This window comes from Canis lupus, chromosome X (assembly GCF_011100685.1).
Source record: "Canis lupus familiaris isolate Mischka breed German Shepherd chromosome X, alternate assembly UU_Cfam_GSD_1.0, whole genome shotgun sequence".
Lineage (NCBI taxonomy): Eukaryota > Metazoa > Chordata > Mammalia > Carnivora > Canidae > Canis > Canis lupus.
This window is the reverse complement of record NC_049260.1, coordinates 99,483,109-99,492,389: the sequence shown is the minus strand read 5'-3', so window position 1 is coordinate 99,492,389 and position 9,281 is coordinate 99,483,109. Positions and strand designations below refer to the sequence as shown.

Below are 9,281 nucleotides of genomic sequence, written 5' to 3'. Positions count from 1 at the left end.
ATTACTTCAGGTACATTGTGTTCATTATGGACACAGTTTAAGGAAATATGACAATAATCAGATATGATATATTACACAATCAAGTATCACCTTGTGATATCTAAAGAGACACATTTAAAAAAATTAACAGTTGAGAGAGAAAAAACACAAATGACTCAATTTGAGAATGATATTTTAGAGAAAATGAAGTTATAGAAAAAATCAAAAAGTAAAAGCAATTTTCTTTTCCTAAATAAGAAAAATTTGTAAGGTTAATGTATGTGTATGTATGTGTTTGCATATTTGTGATTGAAGGTGTTGGCAGTGGTGAGCTGTAGTGAGCCTTAGTAATTGGATTCTAGCATTTTAAACTACCTTTAAGGAAGAAAAGGGAAGATTAAAAATAATTTACATAAAAATTAAAATAGCATCTTTATAAAAATATCTTTGCCCAGTGTATAATAAAAGCCATGTAAATTTGGTCTAAAACAGTGTTTTATGTAGGCAGGGAAAATATATAATTATGTAGAGTATTTACTGCTATTTCCAGTATTACTATTATATTCTATGATTATACCAAGCAAAATGTAACTGATTAAGAAGTTGATACTAATGCCTGGAAATAGGGAATCACTATTATCTCACTCATAAATTAGGTTCCATTTGCTGTTCTATCATTAACCAATATTCATTAGTTAGCTTAATTAACTCTCTGTACTTAGTTGAAAAACCTGTCACCCTGGGAATATATTGAATAAAAAGAATCTATGCTCATGAAATCTCTACAGAACATTGAGATATGAAGCGTTGAAGCTATTATTTTGTGCATACTAGTTTGTTTTCAAAAAAACTATAAACTCACAAAATATAGAAGCAAGAAGACCACTCAAGGGCTTATGTGATTATGTTGGTGAGATGCTAAATACCTGAAACAAGACCATGACACTGAAGTAGTGGATCTGAGAGTCATTTTTCTTCTCTTTTGTTTTCTTTTTGTTTTTAGGATTTTATTGAAGTTCGATTAGCCAACATATAACACCCAGTGCTCATCTCATCAAGTGCCCTCCTCGGTGCCCCTCACCCACTTACCCAAATCCCCCACCCACCTCCCCTTCTGCAACCCTTTGTTCATTTCGAAGAGTTAGGAGTCTCTCATGGTTTCTCTCCATGTCTGACTTTTCCCCACTCATTTCCACTTCTTTCCCTTATAATCCCTTTCACTATTTCTTATATTCCATGTATGAGTGAAACCATATGATGATTGTACTCCAATTGACTTACTTCACTCAGCATAATACCGTCCAGGTTTATCCACGTCGAAGCAAATGGTGGGCATTTGTCCTTCCTAATGGCTGAGTAATATTCTTCTTCTTTATCCATTCATTTGCTAAAGTACATTGAGGCTCTTTCTTCTTTATCCATTCATTTGCTAAAGTACATTGAGGCTCTTTCCACAGTTTGGCTATTGTGGACATTGCTGCTATAAACAATGGGGTGCAAGGATCCCGGAATTTCAATACATCTGTATCTTTGAGGTAAATTCCCAGGAGTGCAATTGCTGGGTCATAGGGTAGCTCTATTCTTAACTCGTGAGGAACCTCCACACTGTTTTCCAGAGTGGTTGTAGCACTTTGCACTCCCACCAATAGTGCAAGAGGGTTCCCCTTTCTCCACATCCTCTCCAACATTTATTGTTTCCTGTTTGTTAATTTCCTCCATTCTCACTAGTATGAGGTGGTATTTCATTGTGGTTTTGATTTGTATTTCCATGATGGCATGTGATGCACAGCATTTTCTCATGTGCTTGTTGGCCATGTATATGTCTTCTTTGGTGAAATGTCAGTTTATGTTATCTACCCATTTTGTGACTGGATTCTTTCTTGGGTGTTGGATTTAATAAGTTCTTTATAGATCTTGGATAGTAGCCCATTATCTGATATGACATTTGTAAAATATTCTCCCATTCTGTAGGTTGTCTTTTTTTAATACTTTATTTACTTATTCATGATAAACACAGAGAGAGAGAGGGACAGAGACACAGGCTGAGGGAGAAGCAGGCTCTCCACAAGGAGCCTGATGTGGGACTCCATCCCAAATCCCATAATCATGCCTTGAGATGAAAGGAAACACACAACCACTGAGCCACTCAGGCATCCCCTGTAGGTAGTCTTTCAGTTTTGTTGACTGTTTCTTTTGCTGTGAAGAAGCTTTTACCCTGATTAGGTTCCAATAGTTCATTTTTGCTTTTGTTTCCCTTGCCTTCATAGATGAATCGTGAAGAAGTTACTGTGGCCAAGTTTAAAAATGGTGTTGCCTATGTTCTACCCTAGAATTTTGATGCGCTCTTGTCTCACATTTAGATCTTTCATCCATTTTGAGTTTATCATTGTGTCTGGTGTAAGAGAATGGTCTAGTTTCATTCTTCTGTACATGGCTGTCCAATTTTGCCAACATCATTTATTGTCCTTTTTCCAGTGGATAGTCTTTCCTGCTTTGTTGAATATTAGTCGACTATAGAGTTGGGGATCCATTTCTGGATTCTCTATCCTGTTCCATTGATCTAGGTGTCTGTTTTTGTGCCAGTACCACACTGTCTTAATGATCACAGGTTTGTAATACAGTTTGAAATTCGGGATTGTGAAGCCCCAGCTTTGGTTTTCTTTTCAAATGTTACCCTGGCTATTCAGGGTATTTTCTGATTCTGTGCAAATCTTATTTGTTCCATCTCTCTGAAGAAAGTCCATGGTATTTTGATATGGATTGCACTGAATGTGTCAATTGCCCTGGGTAGCATAGACGTTTTCACAATAATAATTCCTCCAATTCATGAGCATGGAATATTTTCCCATATCTTTGTGTCTTCCTCAATTACTTTCAGAGGTGTACCATAGTTTTTAGGGTATAGATCCTTTACCTCTTTGGTTAGGTTTATTCCTAGATATCTTATGCATTTGGGTGCAATTGTAAATCGGATTGATTCCTTAATTTGTGTTTCTTCAGTTTCATTGTTAGTGTATAAAAATGCCACTGATTTCTGGGAATTGATTTTGTATCCTACCACATTGTAGAATTGCTGTATGAATTCTAGCAATCTTGGGTTGGAGTTTTTTGGGTTTTCTATGTACAGTATCATGTCATCTGCAAAGGAGAGTTTGACTTGTACTTTGCGGCTTTCAATGCTTTTTGTTTCTTTTTGTTGTCTGATTGCTGAGGCTACGATTTCTAGTACTATGTTGAATAGCAGTGGTGACAGTGGATATCCCTGTCATGTTCCTGAACTTAGGGCTCTCAGTGTTTCCCCACTGAGAATGATATTTGTTGGGACACCTTGGTGGCTCAGTGGTTGAGTGTCTGCCTTTGGCTCAGGGCGTGATCCTGGGGTCCTGGGATCGAGTCCCACATCAGGCTCCCTGCGTGAAGCCTGCTTCTCCCTCTGCCTGTGTCTCTGCCTCTCTCTCTCTCTCTCTCTCTCTCTCATTCTCTCTAGCCACCCTTATTAAAAATAATAAAAGACTCAAAAATTTTTTGAAAAGACTCAAATTATTAAAATCATGAATGAAAGAGGAATGATCAGAACCAATACCAAGGAAATACATTTGATTTTATAAACGTACTCCGAGCAGCTATACATGATATACATGATATATCTATATATCATGAATAAATAAATGAAATCTTAAAAAATAGAATGATATTTGCTATGGGCTTTTCATAGATGGCTTTAAAGATACTGAGGAATCTTCCCTGTATCCCTACACTCTGAAGAGTTTTGATCAGAAGAGGATGCTGTATTTTGTCAAATATTTACTCTGCATCTTTTGAGAAGATCATATGTTTCTTGTTTTTTGTATTTTGATATAATCTATCACACTGATTTCTTTATGAGTGTTTAGCCAGCCTTGCATCCTGGGGATAAATCCTACTTGCTCATGGTGAATTCTTAATATACTGTTGGATCCCATTGGCTAGTATCTTGTTGAGTATTTTTGCACCTGAGTTCATCAGGGATATTGATCTATAATTCTCCTTTTTGATGGAGTCTTTGGTTTTGGAATTAAGATGATTCTGGCCTCATAAAACAAGTTTGGAAGAATTCCGTCCCTTTCTATCTTTTGAACAGCTTTAGTAAAATAGGTACTGCTTCTTCTTTAAATGTTTGATAGAATTCTCCTGGGAAGCCATCTGTCCCTGGACTTAGAATTCTCCTGGGAAGCCATCTGGCCCTGGACTTTTGTCTTGGGAGATTTTTGATGACTGCTTCAATTTCCTCCCTCATTATTGGACTGTTCAGGTTTTCTATTTCTTCCTGTTCTAGTTTTGGTAATTTGTGTCTTTCCAGAAATGCATCCATTTCTTCTAGATTGCCTTATTTATTGGTGTATAGCTGCTCAGAGTACGTTTATAAAATCAAATGTATTTCCTTGGTATTGGTTGTGATCTTTCCTCTTTCATTTATGATTTTATTAATTTGAGTCTTTTCAAACATTTTTTGAGTTTTTCTTATTTTTAATAAGGGTGGCTAGTGGTTTATCTTTTTAATTTTTTCAGAGAACCAACCCCTGGTTTTGTTGATCTGTTTTACCGTTCTTCTGGTCTCTCTTTCATTGAGTTCTGCTCAAATCTTTATTAACTTTCTTTTTCTTCGTGGTGTAGGCTTTATTTGTTTTTTTTTTTCTTTTTCTAATTCCTTTAGGAGCAAGGTTAGCTTGTGTATTTGAGTTTTTTCCAATTTTTTGAAGGATGCTTGTATTGTGATGTATTTCCCTCTTAGGAATGCTTTTGCTGTATCCCAAAGATTTTTGAGTGGCTGTATCTTCATTTTCATTAGTTTTCATGAATATTTTTTAATTCTTTTATAATTTCATCGTTGAACCATTCATCCTTTAGCAGGATGCTCTTTAACCTCCATGCGTTTGAGTTTCTTCCAAATTTCTTCTTGTGATTGACTTTTAGTTTCAAAGCATTGTGGTCTGAAAATATGCAAGGGACGGTTCCAATCTTTTGGTATCAGTTGAGACTTGATTTGTGACCCGCTGTGTAGTCTATTCTGGAGAAAGTTCCATGTCCACTTGAGAATAATATGTATTCAGTTTTGTATGGATGGAACGTTCTATATATATCTGTGAAATTTGTTTGGTCCAGGGTATCATTTAATGCCCTTGTTTCTTTGGTGATGTTGTGCTTAGAAAATCTGTCATTCGCAGAAACTGCCGTGTTGAAGTCTCCCAGTATTAGTGTATTATTATCTAAGTATCTCTTTACTGTCATTATTAATTAATTGATATATTGGGCAGCTCCCACATTAGGGGCATAAATATTCATGATTGTTAACTTCTCTTGTCGGATAGATCCTTTAAGTATGATATAGTGTCCCTCATCATTGTTTACTACAGTCTTTGGCATAAACTTTAATTTACCTGATATGAGGATTCCTACTCCTGCTTTCCTTTGAGGGCCATTTGAATGGCAAATGGTTCTCCAACCTTTCATTTTCATGCTCTATGTGTCCTCAGGTCTAAAATTAGTTTCTTGTAGACAGCATAGAGATGGTTCTTGCTTTTTTATCCAGTCCAAAACCCTCAATCTTTTGATGGGATCATTTAGCCCATTCATGTTCAGAGTAACTACTGAAATATATGAATTTAGTGTCATGGTATTACCTATTCAGTCCATGTATTTGTGGATTGTTTCTTTATGCTTCATCTTTGTTTTACAGGGTCCCCCTTAATATTTCTTGCAGAGGTGGTTTGGTGGTCACATGTTCTTTCAGTTTCTGCCTATCCTGGAAGCTCTTTATCTCTCCTTCTATTCTGAATGAGAGCCTTGATGGATAAAGTGTTCTTGCCTGCTTGTTCTTCTCATTTAGTACTCTGAATATAACATGCCAGCCCTTTCTAGCCTGCCAGGTCTCTGTAGAAACGTCTGCTGTTAATCTGGTATTTCTCTCCATATAATTTAAGAATCTCTTGTCTCTCACTGCTTTAAGGATTTTCTCTTTATTTTCGGAATTTGCAATTTTCACTATTAAATGTTACATTGTTGAATGGATTTTATTGATTTTTGGGGGGTCCTCTCAATCTTTTTGATATGAATGTTTGTTTTCTTCCCCAGATTAGGGACATTATCAGCTATGATTTGTTCACATATACTTTATGGTCCTCTCAGCCTCTTCTGGAGCCCTATTTATATGTAAATTCTTCCTTGTCAGGTTATCATTTATTTCCCTAAGCCTTTCCTCATGGTCTCTTAATTGTTTTTCTCTTTTTTCTTCAGCTTCCTTCCTTACCATTAATTTGTCTTCTATGTCACTCACTCTCTCTTCCATTGCATTAACCTTAGCAGTTAGGACATCCAGTTTTGATTGCATCTAATTTAATCTATTTTTAATATTGGCCTGATTAAATCTCAATTATGCAGTAAGAAAGTCTTTAGAGTCCTTTATGCTTTTTTCCAGAGCCACCAGTAGCTTTATAATTGTGCTTCTGAATTGACTATTTTTTGGTGGCAATTTTAAATACAGTTTTATTTAAGACATTGCATTTTTCAGTTAACAATACAGTGCTTATAAAGTGCAATATATATTTCCTTTCTCTGTGCACATATTCCATATTCAAGTATTAATAATGCCCAGTATATTTTCTATAGCAACTTTACTTTAAAAGTGCCATGGAATTTGCTGTAAATTTGTGTCCTTCAAATGTTGTGTGGAACAATGCTAGACCCCTTGTCAGGTTGGTTTAATCAACCTCTTCAATGGTAGGCCTAGAGAAGCACCATGAGAGGGAGGAGCTCCACCACCAGGGAAGCCTCCAGGCATTCCTCCTGGCATGTTCCCTGCACTCTGGTATAGCTTCATAATGATGGGGTTGCACTTTCTCCAGCTCTTTCTGCTGATGTTCACATCCTTCCTTCTCTGCAGTCTGGTTCTTATTGAGCCAATTGTTGATTTCATTGCACTTGTCAAGAATCTTTGTCTTCATCATTGATTTTGCCCTGAACTTTTTCATCTTCAACAGTTGCTTTCATGTTGAATACATAAGACTCAAGTGAATTCTTGGAAGACACCTTGTCCTGATGCTTATCATCTGCAGCTTTGTACTTCTCAGTTTCCTGGACCATGCACTCAATGTCCTCCTTGCTCAAGCAGCCCTTGCCATTAGTGATGGTAATCTTGTTCTCTTTCCATGTGCTCTTATCCACAGTAGAGACATACTGTTAGCATCAATATCAAAAGTGACTTCAATCTGAGGAATGCAGGAGGTATGCCTCTAAGTTCAAACTTGCCAAGTAGGTTGTTATCCTTGATCATAGCATGCTTACCTTCATATACCTGAATAAGCATACCGGGCTGGTTGTCAGAGTAGGTAGTAATGTTTTCTGTCTGTTTGGTAGGAATGGTAGTATTGTGCTTGATGAGCACAGTCATTGTATTGAAATCCATACTCTGTAACTTGGGGGTAGAGAATACTATTTCAGGTTCTTTCTTTTATGGTGAATTCTTCCTTCTAGTCATTTTGTTCAATGCACAGTGGCTGTATGAGTGGGTTGAGTCAAAAATATCAACCACGGGATCCCTGGGTGGTGCAGTGGTTTAGCGCCTGCCTTTGGCCCAGGGCGTGATCCTGGAGACCCGGGATCGAATCCCACGTCGGGCTCCCGGTGCATGGAGCCTGCTTCTCCCTCTGCCTATGTCTCTGCCTCTCTCTCTCTCTCTGTGTGTGTGTGTGTGACTATCATAAATAAATAAAAATTTTAAAAAAATGTCAATCACTACCAAAGTAATATACACCCTAGATTATTGTGAAGAGGGCAGAGACCAGAAAATGAAAAAGAAGAACAGAGAAAAAAAGGACCACTAAAGTGAAAAAAGAAAAAGAAGAAGAATACAGTAAAGAGGAAAAAAGAAAAAAGGCGGGAGCTGGGGGCTGGTTGTGGTGAGAGAGATACTGGTAGTGGAGAGAGATTGTAGTCTACCTGAGGGGTCCTAGAGGGTGATCCTCTCGGTTCTGAGTGTATTTTGTTCTGTATGTTAGAAGATGCTCAATCCCAAGTTTATATAAATCAGAAACACTTATAGAAACCCCAACATTGACCACTAAAACATAAACAAGATAAAAGAGGGAGGCCGAATGGGAATAAAGAGATAATATAATCTCATAGAATGAACCATCACAATATTCTACTTGGTTCTGGTTGTATGTTTGTTGTGTTTTAGAAAGTATAAACTTCTAGCATTGTAAAACAAAACTAGGCAGAAAAAAACAAACAAAAAACACAAAACAAAAACCCGTATCTCATATATCTACCCAAATTAAATTGAATACGTTGAAGGGAATCCAGAAGTGAAAAATATATCTAAGACATGTAATTATAGAAATATGAAAGTCAAATAGGAAAATACTTAAAAATGAGGAGCTGATAAAATATTGTAGTTAATGTTGGAAAAGAGAAAAAATATTGGAAATTTTTAGTCTGATATAAAAACAAGTTACAATGGAAAAAGGGGAAAACAATGGGACCCTTTAGTTTTATATACTGTTTTCCCTCGATTTTCCCTCAGTCCTGGAGCTTTCCAGCCCTGCTTGGTCAAAAACTTGCTCTTCCCTTGTTATTCCAGCTGGTTTTCTTGGGGAGGGGTCTGATGTGCTGATTTTCAGGTGTCTGTGTCTGGGTGGAGATGTCCTGCCCCCTGCCAGGTACTGGGCTCAGTGTGAGCTGTTTATCCTGGGCGGCCTTTGTTCCCTAGCAGCCCCACCTCTCCCAGGCACATGGTGAAACAAAGAGGAAAAACAACAATGGCAGTGGCCAGGTTTCCAGCTTTGGATTAGAGTTCCCTGCAAGTAACTAGCCAGTGTCTCCCAGTCTACACTGGCCTAGATGCTCCCTGGGGTCCTGCAGGTGCACAGGTCTGAACAGCTTGGGGGTGCCCAGTGATAGGAGAGTTTTCACTGTCCTGTGCCCTCCCCACTTCCACCAGTCCCAGGGGGAGTTCAGCATCAACAGCTCTGTCAGCTTGGGTGCCCTGGGATATGGGGCCCTGTGCTGCTGGAACCATGCTCCCAGGGACCACCTCTCCCAAAGGAAATGGGGCACAGCCACCTCCATCCAGAGCCAGCTCACCTAATCAACTGGCTTCTCCCAAATGCCCCAGAGGGCTGCAGTGCTCCAGCCATTTACCAATTTTGGACCATGGTTTATAGTGACATTTCCCATATGTGCTCCTCCTTGGATAGTGACCCTGGGAATCTTCATTTTTCTTTATTTTTTTCTTTTTTTCTTTTTATTTTTTATTAGTTTCAGAA

At 37.9% G+C, this 9,281-nt stretch overlaps 1 pseudogene; it reads right to left on the bottom strand.

The window, feature by feature from the left end:
* Positions 1–6,716: 6,716 nt before the first annotated feature.
* On the bottom strand, positions 6,717–7,405 carry LOC111094743 (annotated as a pseudogene).
* Positions 7,406–9,281: the final 1,876 nt, after the last annotated feature.